Source organism: Pavona decussata, unplaced genomic scaffold, assembly GCF_977016875.1.
Source record: "Pavona decussata unplaced genomic scaffold, jaPavDecu1.1 SCAFFOLD_111, whole genome shotgun sequence".
In the NCBI taxonomy this organism is placed as follows: domain Eukaryota; kingdom Metazoa; phylum Cnidaria; class Anthozoa; order Scleractinia; family Agariciidae; genus Pavona; species Pavona decussata.
The window spans coordinates 127,759-140,666 of NW_028145525.1; the positions used below are offsets into that span (position 1 = coordinate 127,759).

Sequence of the window (12,908 nt, forward strand, 5' to 3'; positions counted from 1 at the left end):
TTTTTCTCTTTGACCATTGCTGTTGCTGGCTTCTACTTGTTGTGTGAAATGGTGTTATTGTAACTAATAATAGTAATAATTAATAGAAATTAAATCAATTTATCAACTTCACTCTTTAAAAATAAGATTGCTTTATCTAGCATTAGTAACCTACAAATAATAAATAATATTTTAAGAACAATTTAAATTCTTTAAATTAATGCAAATCTTTTGCTGCTTTGCAGACAGCAGTGAATGCAATTTCTTTGTTGTCAAATGTTACAGTAGTGGCTGTGTATGGATGCAGCCTTGTTGCTTAAATGGTGCCTTTGATGTGGCCAAATGGTGTTACAACTTGGCCATAGTTGTTGCTGAATAAAAATTTGTATTATTTTTGCAAATGGCATTTTGGGATACAATGAATTTGTTTTATCTACTCAATCAGTTCTTATTGAGACTTTGTCATCCTTCTTGAATTTTAATTGTATGCATTGTACCTTGTATTTTCTTTCCACATTCTGTTGGCACTTTCGAGAAGGCCTTGTGTCATTGGTGTTCTTGGCGATTGGTGTGCAATCTTTGTTCCATTTTGAAAACAGTAGTGCTTCATTCCATGGTTGTAAATTTTTTTTCCATTGTCAGATACATACTGACTATAGTCATCGGTATTTCTAAATTTAATTTTATCAGGTACATAGTAGTTGTGAAAAATCAAGTCACGAGTACGATATTCACGGTATACCACAAGAAGGCACTGGATGACTAATTTATCCCATATGCCACTCATTGAGTTCGATGTCTGGTTCCAGGAATTCAAAATTGAGGTCAAAACTGGGGTATTCTGGTTCCATGTTATAGTTGTTGACAGTAATTTTTTTCGGAATGAAAATTTTGACCTGTCGCAGGCTCTTCAATCGATCTTTTGGCGGGGAAAAATTTTAGGCCACAAGGAACACTGTGATTTTTTGTGGAATACTTCCTGTTGTTACAGGTTTCTAGCTTTCTGGTTGCCTGTATTCTTCATGGCATGGGATAAATATTATATATATATGAATTTTCTTTTGCGGGTAACCATACACAAGGCAACACTTTGTGAAGCATCAAGGACTTCTTTTCCAGTTTTATTGTAAAGGGGAAGGACTTGTATAAACTTGGTGTGGTGGCCAATGAAAGTTACTGCCCATTTGTGGGACTCTTGTTTGGCTTCCAGGGGCAGTTTCAAATGTCCATTAAATCTATTGCTTGTAAAGATACAAATGTTTCAGCTTCAAGAGGTTGTTTGACTGGTTTCACTCTACCTTTTACTCTTCTGTGCTTTTGGTGAAATTTGCTTATTTTCACAAAAAGGTTCACAACTTTTTTATTTGTCTGTGTAGTTTTTGGTGAACCACTTCATGATGCTTGTCTCCTGCGATGTGTTATTCTGTTGTGGGCGAAGGAAAATACATCTGTACACGATAATGTGTTGTTTGGGAGTGACTTTCTTGTTGTCTTCTGAGATTGTACTACCATTAGAGTACTTCCATTTCTTATGAACTAGAGATTGCAACAAAGGAAGCTAGTTATAAAAAATTAAAACTGGTTGGAAAAGAATGAAAATGATTCTGAAATAAATTATAAAATTGAACCACAACATACATGTATACATTACCTACATATAGCAAATGCCAATTGAGGCAAGAAGTTAAACAGATATGTTTTACTACACAAATTAGGTTGACTAAAAAGAAAAAAAAGAAGAAAAGTGGCATTAGAAAAGTAAATGAATAAGTAAGTAGAAAACAAATAAGTATTACAAGTTACCCAGGTAATTATGATAGAAGAAATGTACACAAAGGATATAGACCATATTTAACAACTTTTCACAGTGATCCATCCATTAAACTCATCACCAACAGGTGAGTGTGGGGACGGTGCCTGCAAGGTCTGGGGGAGCCTCAAGCAAGTGCAAAAGGGGGCAAAGGCAGTGGATGAGGGCTGCATCAGTACAATCTTTTAAAAAGCTGCAGCCCAGTTGGGATCTGTTGCTCATTACTTTTTCACTATGAAATCACATCAATGTCTGGATTGACGTCTTTAGCAGCAGTATTATTAGTGGGCAATTCTCTCTGCGAGACATCTATGCATGCACCATCTAAGAAACCAAACTGTCTCAACTGGTTATGAAGTTCTTGAATAGTAGGCTGTATTTCTGATACCTTCCTAGAACTGAACAGGTGACTGGAATAACTGAACAGTCTCCTGCCAACCTCCGTCTACAAAGTGTGATATAAAGTAATGATATGCTGACTGAAGGCAAGCCAATGCTTATGCTTCCCACTGATTGGTAAAGAGCAATGTTTCCATTAACTGTTGCCCCAATAACAGCACTGCAATTAGGAAAGCAATGATTCGTCACTTCCGCCTCTAATTTCGTGATCTCTTCATCAGCTATAAGGGAAAGTGGCCTATCTTCTTCAAAGTCATGACATCAAATGTGATTGCAGGTTCTACTCCTTTAACTGGGCTAATTGCTGTGAACCATTAATGATGGGCTGACATTTTGTTTCTGTTGCCTCTGGTAGGCCCTCTCCATTGACAAAAGTTGGAATGTCACCAAAACAGTCAAGCACTTGATTAACTGATGGTTTACAGCCACCTCTTTGAAAACCCCTACAACCTATACATGTTCTGAAAGAAGAGATTCCATACTATTATTTTTAATACCGAGGTATATAACAGAAGCTAAAGAAAAAATATGACAAATCTTGAAAAAGAAAAAAAACAAGAAAAATAAGAAAATGTTTTAAATTTTGCAAATGTCAAACTGTTAGGCAAATGGATCACGTCTTAAACAGAGAATATGAATGTTTTAGTCACTAAACACTGAATGAAAAAGTTTGCCACATGAGAACCTTTCAAAAACAAATTTTGCTAGTTGGATCTCATTCTGACAGATCATATGAATTGTACTGTATGCGCAATAAATATTACTGTACCAGTTCAACAAAAACTGTTCACCCAAAACTGGTACATTGAAATGCTTCCAAAAAACTGCTTCAACTAAAACTTTGTTCACTATTTACATAGTATAGAAAGTTTTCATCTGGATCTTCCTTGAAGTGACCTACCAGGTCCAGCCCTTGGTCTACCATTGGCATCCTTTAGCCTTTTGGGGCCATCTCTTGATGGATCGTCAAAAAGGTACTCGTGTAAGTTGTGGTACCTCTCAAAACATGGTGCTGGACAGATGCCCAATCATTGCTGGTGTCAACCAGTTGGATGAACACTTTGCATTTCCTGTGAGTTTCAGTGACCACAGGGTGGTGAAAGAGCATGTGATTGAAGCAAGTGTCTGGCAGTATTTGACTCCTGTCAGAAAACAATTTCCTCCGATTAGTTGTTGCACCAGTGTATCTTTGAATTGACCAAGAGTGGTATCTGGGTGGCCTGCTTTCTGGGACAGGATGTTTGCATTTAACACAGCAACCTCAAGCATGACCAAACCGGCTTCTTTTCAAAGGCAAAAATTGCCTGAATTGGACTCTTCCCTTGAATTGTATCAAAGTTTCATCCAAAGATAAATTCTGTGATAGTGAGTATACTGAAGTAAACCTTGGAAACAGAATATTTAGAAATGGTCTTATTTTCCACAGTTTATCCCTATTAGGATCTGCAGAAACTGTTGCATTGTCATTGTTTACAAAATGCATAAACCTTAGAATTGCAAGGTAGCGATCTCTAGCCATTGTGTTTGCGAATAATGGAGTATTAGTGACTGCATTAGAGGACCAGTACGATTTGAGGTTGTTTTTTTTTTTTTTAACTAAGCCCATGGCCCATGTGAGACCAAGCTAAGCTTTCAACTCAGGGACACCAACATTTTGGAGACTGCCTAATAAATCCGCATCAAGTTCACTTTTTTGCCACCCAAGGTGGATGCTCTCACTCACAATCAGTTGGTAAACATGATTGGTGAATAACATGAAATAATCGATGCAAGCGGAATTAGCAGGCATATCAACTTTGATGCCTATGTCTTCGTTGAAATCCACCCCTCCTGGATCTTGAACATGACAAGACCATTGCAAATTTGAATAATCTTGGTCATTGCCATCCTCAGTACTATCATCTTCGTCTTCAGTTTCATAGCTAGATTCCTCCGAAACACTACTATCAGTGTCAGAAGGCTCTTCGTTCTCAGAATCTATGTGAACAGCACGAGCAATATGGAGGAAGGCCACAGGCAGTTCGTCTTTGTAGCAGCTGCCATTTGCCTTTATTTGGCTAAAACACTTCTTTATAAACACTTGGTCACACCATATTTAAAAGGATATTACAATTTGATCAAGTATGCGCATGCCAAAATTTCTCAAAAGATCAAAATATGGGTTTTCAGTCATTTTTTTCTATGAAAGACAATAATTTGTGATACATGAGGTAGCTACCATTCAGTGTTACCATTCACTCACGGAAAGAGCAAAAATAGCTCCTGAAAGGGGTGACGTAATTATGGAGGTACATATGCGTAGTTCGTCCCCTAGGGGTTAAAAGCATTTCCTGAAGAAAGATCACTGTGTGCAAATACACTGATCCAAGAGGTAACAAACTTGTCAAAGGCTGGCTTGCGCGTTTTTTCACCAACAGATCAAGTGTATGGTTTAAGCATCCAATATCCACAAAATGGGGATACAAAATCTTCATGTATTGTTACATTGTTGACAGATGCTCGATTCCTCATTGAGGCAAGCAGAAGGCCAGGTGGAATTGCAAATTCTACAGACAGAGTTCTTAGAAGCTCATATGTTGACTCTTCTCCACTCATAGGCTTTGTTACCAACAGAAGAAGACGAGCCGTTTCCAATTAATAACAAAGCATAGTACATATAGTAGTATATATAGTATATATATTCAGAGCTTCCGCCACATGGGTTTTCCCATCAAATATACACTTACAGTTATTTCTTCTTTGACTTTCTTCTTTTTCTCTATGGCAATCACATATATCAACTTAGACAGATCCCCACTGGAAGTTAACAAAAATGCGTCTTCCTTGACTAAGTCTCAGAAATGGTCTTAAGGGAACTCCTACTTTGTTATCGTACACAACTAGGCTTTCTACAATGTTTCTTTTCCTTGCTTCTTTCTTTGCAATACGGATCTTTCCAGATGCTTGTTTTCTTGACTCAATATGGCTTAGAATGATCGTCTTTTCTATACCGATTTCTTCATGGCAAACATTACAAAAAAGCTTACCATTTGAGACCATCAAGTTTTCTCTAGGAAACTCTTCCACTCTGACAGAAGGGTCAGTGTTCTTCTGGTTGGAACTGTCTTTTGGTGAACGGTATCACTTGCCATCTTTAGCAAGATTGGGAGGAGTCAACCTTTTTCTTAATAAATCTGTTGGAGATCACAAGGTGTTAAGAATTGTCGCTGTTCTTTTTTTTGTGATTATCCTTATTGGATTGTTGAGATTCATCCAAGGAGGACAAAGTTGTTGATCTCGAACTGCTAGAGGTACTGAAAGCCATGTTTTTTTGCTAATTTGTAACCAGGCCTGATCTTGAAATGTATAAAATACAAGGAGTCAAAGAAATGTTTATTTTGTTTTATTCTTTCTTATTTTTTTTTATGTAATATTTTTTGTTTGCACTTTTATTCCAGCATAGTTCTTGTTTTGTTTTGTTTTTTTGCCTTATTACGTTCAAAATTATGCCAGCATAATGTGAACAAACCACTAACTGGCTGAAAAACCAAGTGAGCAACTCGGATAGTGTCTGGATATACAGCTGGTATACGTTGCTGGACCAGTGACCTAAGGCCTGAATCACATGGTCAGGAACTCCATTGTGAGCCGCCACAGTCACTGCCCCAATGCGAAAGCTATGGCTTGAGACGGAACCCTGAATACCCGCTGCGGACAGGATCCTATGTAGTCAGTAAGATAAGCCCGAGACAGAGGTCGGCCATCTTGAAAAAGGAAAAGATGTCCAGCCTTGTTCCCCCTAAAATTCAGATAGACCAAAAGCGACTGAACAGCACAAAGTGGAGAATTGCCTCTGCCAATGTGAATGAAGCACCCCTTGAGAAAGGGGTCCGTCTTGGACGCCTTAAGGTGGACACGAAGAGAGGTGGGCAATATTCATAGCAGTCAACAGCTATATCTGCCAAGCTCAGATGAACATCTTGAGAAAAGCTGCCTAAATTTGGAACTGTAAACTCCGTAGAGCAGAGAAAATGAAAAAAAAAAAAAAAACAAACAAACTGCCAGTAGCCCAGAACGTGCAGTGATCCGGAATGCTCAGGTCCAATGAGTTAAATGCTAAATTATTGCCCCTGCAGGGTTTTGGCCCAGACGGCCAAAACCCGAGGAGGCACATTAGGACTCCCCGCGTATAGGGTATAGAATTTCGGTGTGTCGAGAAAAAATCTCAATTTTGGAGAAAACGGTTCGCAAAGGATTGCCCAAAAAGTTCGCAAAGGATTGCCGAATCTTCGCTGGGGGTGAATGAAGATTTGAACAAACAAGCGAAGAATGCTGGGAACGGAGTCTTGAGGTTTGCCAGTGCTGAAGGTAAGTCATAAGTGCTTATAGCTTTATAGATCATTCGGTTAAAGTCAAAATTGTGGAAACAAGCATCGCTCATCGAGGTCTTTGAAGAATAGACTCGCACAAATTTAGATATTGTTCATCGATCTTTGACCGTAAGACACGGTCACACCGGTCAGTGTAAAATGCAGACTGCAGACTGCAAACTGGGGGTAAAATGCAGACTCGGGGTAAAATGCAGACTAAATTATAAAGACTATCTTTTTAAAGTTACAGTCAATCCAGGTCACGCGTGAACAGTAATTCCAAGAATGAAATGAACATTCAAATTTCTCTTTGTAATGTCCGATGTGTGACTGAAATGATGGACATCTCTCTGGAAATCGTTCCGAAAAAGACGCATTAACTGAAAAAAAAAGATTCAAAATACTTGGGAAGCAATTGTTATTCTTGAAATATTCAATTTTGCAATGTAAAGATAAATTCATAGCTTTATACTGTCAATAAGCTAAGGAAATTTATACGGGAACTCTGAAATCTCGTTGACGATTTTGAAAACTGACATGTAAATTTCAAAACTCCGTTCAAATTTCAAAAATATCGTTTACGCGTGACCTGGGTTGACTGTAAAACACTCGAAGTGATTTTGGTCTGTATAGAAAGCTAATAAGTAAGTGTAGAATTCCAAAAAGATATATGTAGCGTTGTTAGCGAAAAAGGAATTTGAGGCTTGCGAAAAGAACTTAGGATTTCATTGCCTGACTTTTGGGGACGGCGCCCTACTTCTTCCAATACTTTCAAAAATTATTTCTCCAAGAATTGGCTTCGAAATAAAGAGAAAAACCACTCAACAAGATATTTAAATGTTTTAGTTTTGAAAAAAAAAATGCATTTGACGATGTGCTTTCGAAATATATCGGTGAATTTTAAAGTGCGTGGATGGATGTACCGTCCGCCGTGAATTAATTACGTTGTAAACAAACCGAGTACAGAAAACTCAAAAATTCGTCTCTCGGTAAATATATGTCCTATCGAGCTCATTTTTGTCTCTATAGAAATCTGAGTAAATGTAGAATTCAAATATGAAAAGATTTCTATTGTGCAGATAACGAGGAAGGAATTTAGCGCTTGCGAAAAAATCGTAGAAAATGAAAACAGTTCTCACGGTTTAAAATGAATGAATACTTTCCGGGATACAACCTGCCCAACCGAACAAAATTTAATTTTATTTAGTCTGCATTTTACCCCTGGTCTGCAGTGTTCAGTCTGCATTTTACGCAAAAAACAACATACCCTGTACAAAGCATCACGCCATAAAAAAAAAGCGGGGGCAGCTTTAGTGAGAACTATTACTAGTGAGATACATACTCAGTGATCCATCCAAAAAACCTGTGAGTCCCACACACAGGAGTGTGAGTCCCATACCCAGGAGTTTGAGTCCCACACTCATCAGTGTATATGAACTCTACCTATACATACATACATACATACACACACACACACACACACACATACATACATGACGTGAACCGGGAACTGAAAGATATCTCCACCAAACTTGGTATCGGTGACAGGGTCGAGACAATGGCCAGAAGACAAGCATTCATCTCCCTACAAGATCACAAGGAGAACTTTCTAAACAACCCAAAATGTAGACTGATTAACCCAGCGAAGAACAACCTCGAACTGATCAGCAAACAAATACTGGACAGAATTAACAACAGTATCAGATCCAAAACTAATGCCAACCAGTGGAGAAACACGCAGTCAGTGATTCATTGGTTCTCAAACATAAAAGACAAAGACAAACACTCTTTCTCGGTTTTCGATATAGTTGATTTCTACCCCTCCATATCTGAAGCTCTCCTGAAGTCGTCGCTAGAGTATGCGAAGCAGCACACCACCATTTCGGATGAGGATGTCGAAATTATCATGCATTCACGAAAAAACCCTGCTGTTCAACGGCAACGAACCGTGGGTCAAGAAAGGGGATTCCCCTATGTTTGATGTCGCAATTGGCTGTTATGATGGCGCAGAGGTCTGTGAGCTGTTGGGTCTATACATACTGCACAAGCTAACATCCACCTACACTAACGGAAGCATTGACCTATACAGAGATGACGGTCTGGCAGTATTCAAGAATATGAGCGCCAGATCTCTTGACAAGGCGAGGAAAGATTTCTCTAAGATCCTGGGCGAGTTAGGCCTGCAAATAACAGCACAATCCAACCTCAAGATCGTGAACTACCTTGATGTAACATTAAACCTTACCACCGCAAAGTATTATCCATATAGAAAACCAGACAACAACCCGCTCTACATTAATGCAAAATCCAACCACCCTCCTTCCATCATCAAACACCTTCCAGCTTCAATAAGCACCAGAATCTCAAGCTTATCATGCCACTCTAATGAATTCAACAAAGCCTCGCAGACCTACAATTATGCCCTCAAAACCAGCGGCTACCATGAGAATCTTCGATATGTAAATATCGAAAACCGGAATAATAACAGAAGCAAGAACAGACCGAGAAATATCATTTGGTTTAACCCACCTTACAGTGAAAATGTCCAGACGAATGTTGCAAGATCGTTCCTCTCCTTGAACGATAAACATTTTCCTAAGGCACACATCCTCCACAAGCTGTTCAATGGGAACAATGTGAAAGTCAGCTATAGCTGCACGAGTAACATGGCAAACATCATCAAGCACCACAACGCAAAGATACTGAGGAACAACAACAATGAGCCTGACAAATGCAACTTCAGGAAGAAAGACCTTTGCTCTCTCGATGGCGCGTGTCTTGCAAGCGGTATCGTTTACAGGGCAGACGTCACCACCACATCCGCCGATAATAAGATTTATATAGGAATGACGGAGCATACTTTCAAAACGCGATATAGCAACCACAAGCTTTCCTTCAACCACCGCAAACATTCACATGACACTGTTCTCTCCAAATACATCTGGGACCAGAAGGATAATGGCACCAGTTACGAGATCAAATGGTCCATTATCAAACGAGCAAATCCATATCACGGACATCCCTCACGCTGCAATGTGTGCTTATCAGAGAAGCTCTGCATCCTATCTGCTGACAAATCTACCCTCAATAAACGTTCTGAGTTAATTACAAAATGCAGGCATGAAAATAAATTCTACGCAGCCAATCAGAAGCAAGATCACTCCAACCGCCCTCCTTAAATTATAACTCTACAATCTCCAACGGTACAGTCTGATGATCGCTTAGTGCGTGAAACTCGAGTAACTGTGTTACATTTTCTATCTTAAATTTATATTTTGCTCTGCATGTTTTTGCATCGAGCACTCCTGCGACTGAGTGAAGCAATCATTGTATTGTTCCTTTGTTTACATACATACATACATACTTTATTAAAACTCCTTTCAGCGGGGCTTTTCAGCCACAATGTTAACTATTACATAATAATCAAGAAAAGAAAACTTATTTACACGAATTTCATGAAATTTAAAATTTCGTATGAAATATATTCTAATAAAGTGTCTGCTTAAAACCATCAATCTCTTTAATGTTCATAATATTGTCGGCTAGTCCATTCCATTCTCTTTGAACCCCAAAGTAAAATGCCCTTTGTGCCATTGACAATCCACATTGGGGGACCACAAAATTGTGACATTCCCTTGTGTTCTTGTTGTGAACTGCTGAATGTTTAACAAAATGTTTACCTAAATAGTCTGGAGCCAAGCAATTTATGCATTTAAATGCTAAAAATAAGTCACCCAAGTAACACATAATATAACACAAATCATGAATAACTTTGTGCAGGGGCCAATCTCAAAATGTAATCTTAAATTTGAGCTCATAGATCCACCTGTCCTTCCCTTTGCTCCTTTTTTCCAGTGCATCATCAAAATTGAAATTATCTCTCTGGACCAAGTTTGACTCTGATTTCTCAGTGGAGTCTGATTTCTCAGTGGAGTCAAGATGTTATTTTGTACTGGAAAGCTAGCTGAGCAAGTGTGATGAGGTTTGGGAATTCACCACAATGGTACTTGTTGATAAGGCGCCTTCTTCAAGAGGTTCCATTCTTGTAAAGCTCTGCCAGAGTTAATCAGAGGCGGGCTTGTTTTCTCTTTCTGGACACCATTCTCCTTCCACTTTGAGGTCTTAATGATGCAATTGTAGTCACAGAGGGTTCTGACCTCTTTGTGCCCATACTCTTTAAGGTTTTCAGAAGGTAACAAGCTTATGGGCCTCATTGACAACAGCTTAACAAGACAGAAGGTCATCAGAGTTGAATCTATAATAACAGAAGCATTAATGAATAGTACACAGTTAACATCTTGTACAGCAGTACTATAATAAATGAAGCAAAAAAAGCTGATCAACTAGAGTGAAGTGATCAACCATTGCTTTTAAGCAATGTGAAAATTATGCAGTAAAATGAGGATTATGAAAAAATCTTTGAAAAATTAAACAGTGACTTGAAATTACCTTTGAATATTCACATATATGCAAAATGTATTTTATGGTACTGTCACCTTGATTTAATGTTGTCTACGAGTTTCTCAACAAAATTGTCAACTAGCTTCTGAAGGTTGAAGCTTGATAGTGAAACCTCATGCTGGCCTTTTAAGGAACCTTTTGGCTCTTCCTGCAAATCCTTTTTAGTTGATGTAGGTGTGGTGTTTCTAAACTCCACTTTCGCAAGGTTAGTGATGCACAACTCAAGTTTCACCTATAAATGAAGGTTGTAAGAATTAATTTAGTGTTAAATAGTTGTAACTTGAACAAACAGACAAGCAAACACTCAGAGATAATTGGTAACAAAACACAGCAACATGATCACAGCTATATTTTCTTTCTGGAAAAACTGTGAAAGAATAGTTACTGGCGGGCAGTTACCGAAGCTAGATTATGACAGCCTTTGGGAGGCCTTACTTACCAAAGTCCCCTACAAGACTGACTTTGCAGATGTTTTACATCTTGTGGAGTTAGTTCTTGTCCTTCCAATTTCTGCAGTGCAGTGTGAGTGTGCTGTTTCGACCCAGAACCTAATCAAAAGTAGTACCAGAGCCACACTGAATGTGTCAGTATTGGAGGATTTGGTTCGCCTGTCTTCAGAGGGCCCGTTGACTTGGACTTTTAGAGAGATCCACCGGTCTTGAAAAGCGGAGATCTTACATCCTGCTCTCTCTAAAATGGGTTGTGACCTTACTCCCTTTATTATTTTCGGTGCCAAGCAGTACGTCAAACCTCTCGCGAAGGCCTTCTATGGTGAGGTTTACGACAGTCACCATTTCTACCTTGAGGCTCCCTCCTCCTTCTCTACGTTTACCTTTACCCCAGGCCCTTGACTCAATGCGACCTGTTAAATCCACCCCCTGAAACAAGTATGTGTCTTCCACCGTCTTCCAGAATTTAGCAAGGTTTCCATCTGCCACAGGACGATTTGCAAGGCTCTCCACTCTCAGCATGGTTTCCTTGAGATGGGACACTATTATGGAGAGGATAATGTCATTTTGCTGCATTTGGAGACTCAGCCGACTTAAAATCGAGAATAAGCCTGCCAAAAAATGGCAAAATGGATATCCTTCATCTTGGTGGACACATGCCACGCTTTTCCCCGGATGTCTGCATTTTTGGAGTTGACACTCAAACTCTCCATGTGTATCAAAACGGCCGCATGCTGACCCGATTCAGAGGCAGAGGTGTTGCCGACAAACACTTTTAGTGCTTGGCTGACATGAGGAAGCCAGCAGGTCCCTCTAACCTGCGTTGGCTTCAGGATGTTGATTTCAAGCCGGTCTGCTATAGACTTCAGTGCCCTCACACTCTCTGGACTGTAATGGTGCATTTTCCTAATTAAGTGGAGGACCCTGTACACATCTTCTACAGACTTGTAGCTGTTCTGAAGTTCCAGCAGGGCGAGCTTGATTCTGTGAGGCTGACCGTGGAAGTAGACAAGATGCGGAACATCTCTCCTCAGTAACACTGCAAGGCCCGCCTTCTTGCCAAGGTTGACCAAAGCGCCATCGGCACCAAAAGCAAGCAGTTTTTCTTTCCAGTTTCCACTTCTGCATTTTCCAAGGTGGCACTGATTGCCTTCTTAAGCCCTTTAACCCTTTGACCCCTGAATTTTCTGAGAAAATTTCTAAGAAAACCACCCATGTTCACAAAAGATCACATGCAGGCTATTTCTTTACTGTAAGGTATAGATAACCATATATTTTTGAAAAGCTGAATATGTATTGTGTCTTTTGGTTAATTATTAGCTTTGGCTATTAGATATTAAAAATGGCCACCAAAAAGGTAAAAATGGCAGATTTTACACTATTTGTTCACATTATTCTACACTTTATGGTCACATTAGTCTTCATAAAGTTCACAATCATGTAAAGAATTGTTAGTCTCAA

At 39.2% G+C, this 12,908-nt stretch overlaps 1 pseudogene across 1 annotated transcript; it reads right to left on the minus strand.

The window, feature by feature from the left end:
* Nucleotides 1-832: 832 nt before the first annotated feature.
* On the minus strand, nt 833-12,789 carry LOC146470753 (uncharacterized; annotated as a pseudogene). Its single transcript, XR_014866961.1, has 4 exons — nt 10,364-12,789; nt 5,215-5,361; nt 1,631-1,699; nt 833-1,515 (listed from the first exon to the last, which is right to left on the minus strand). The product of XR_014866961.1 is annotated as an uncharacterized LOC146470753 (transcript).
* Nucleotides 12,790-12,908: the final 119 nt, after the last annotated feature.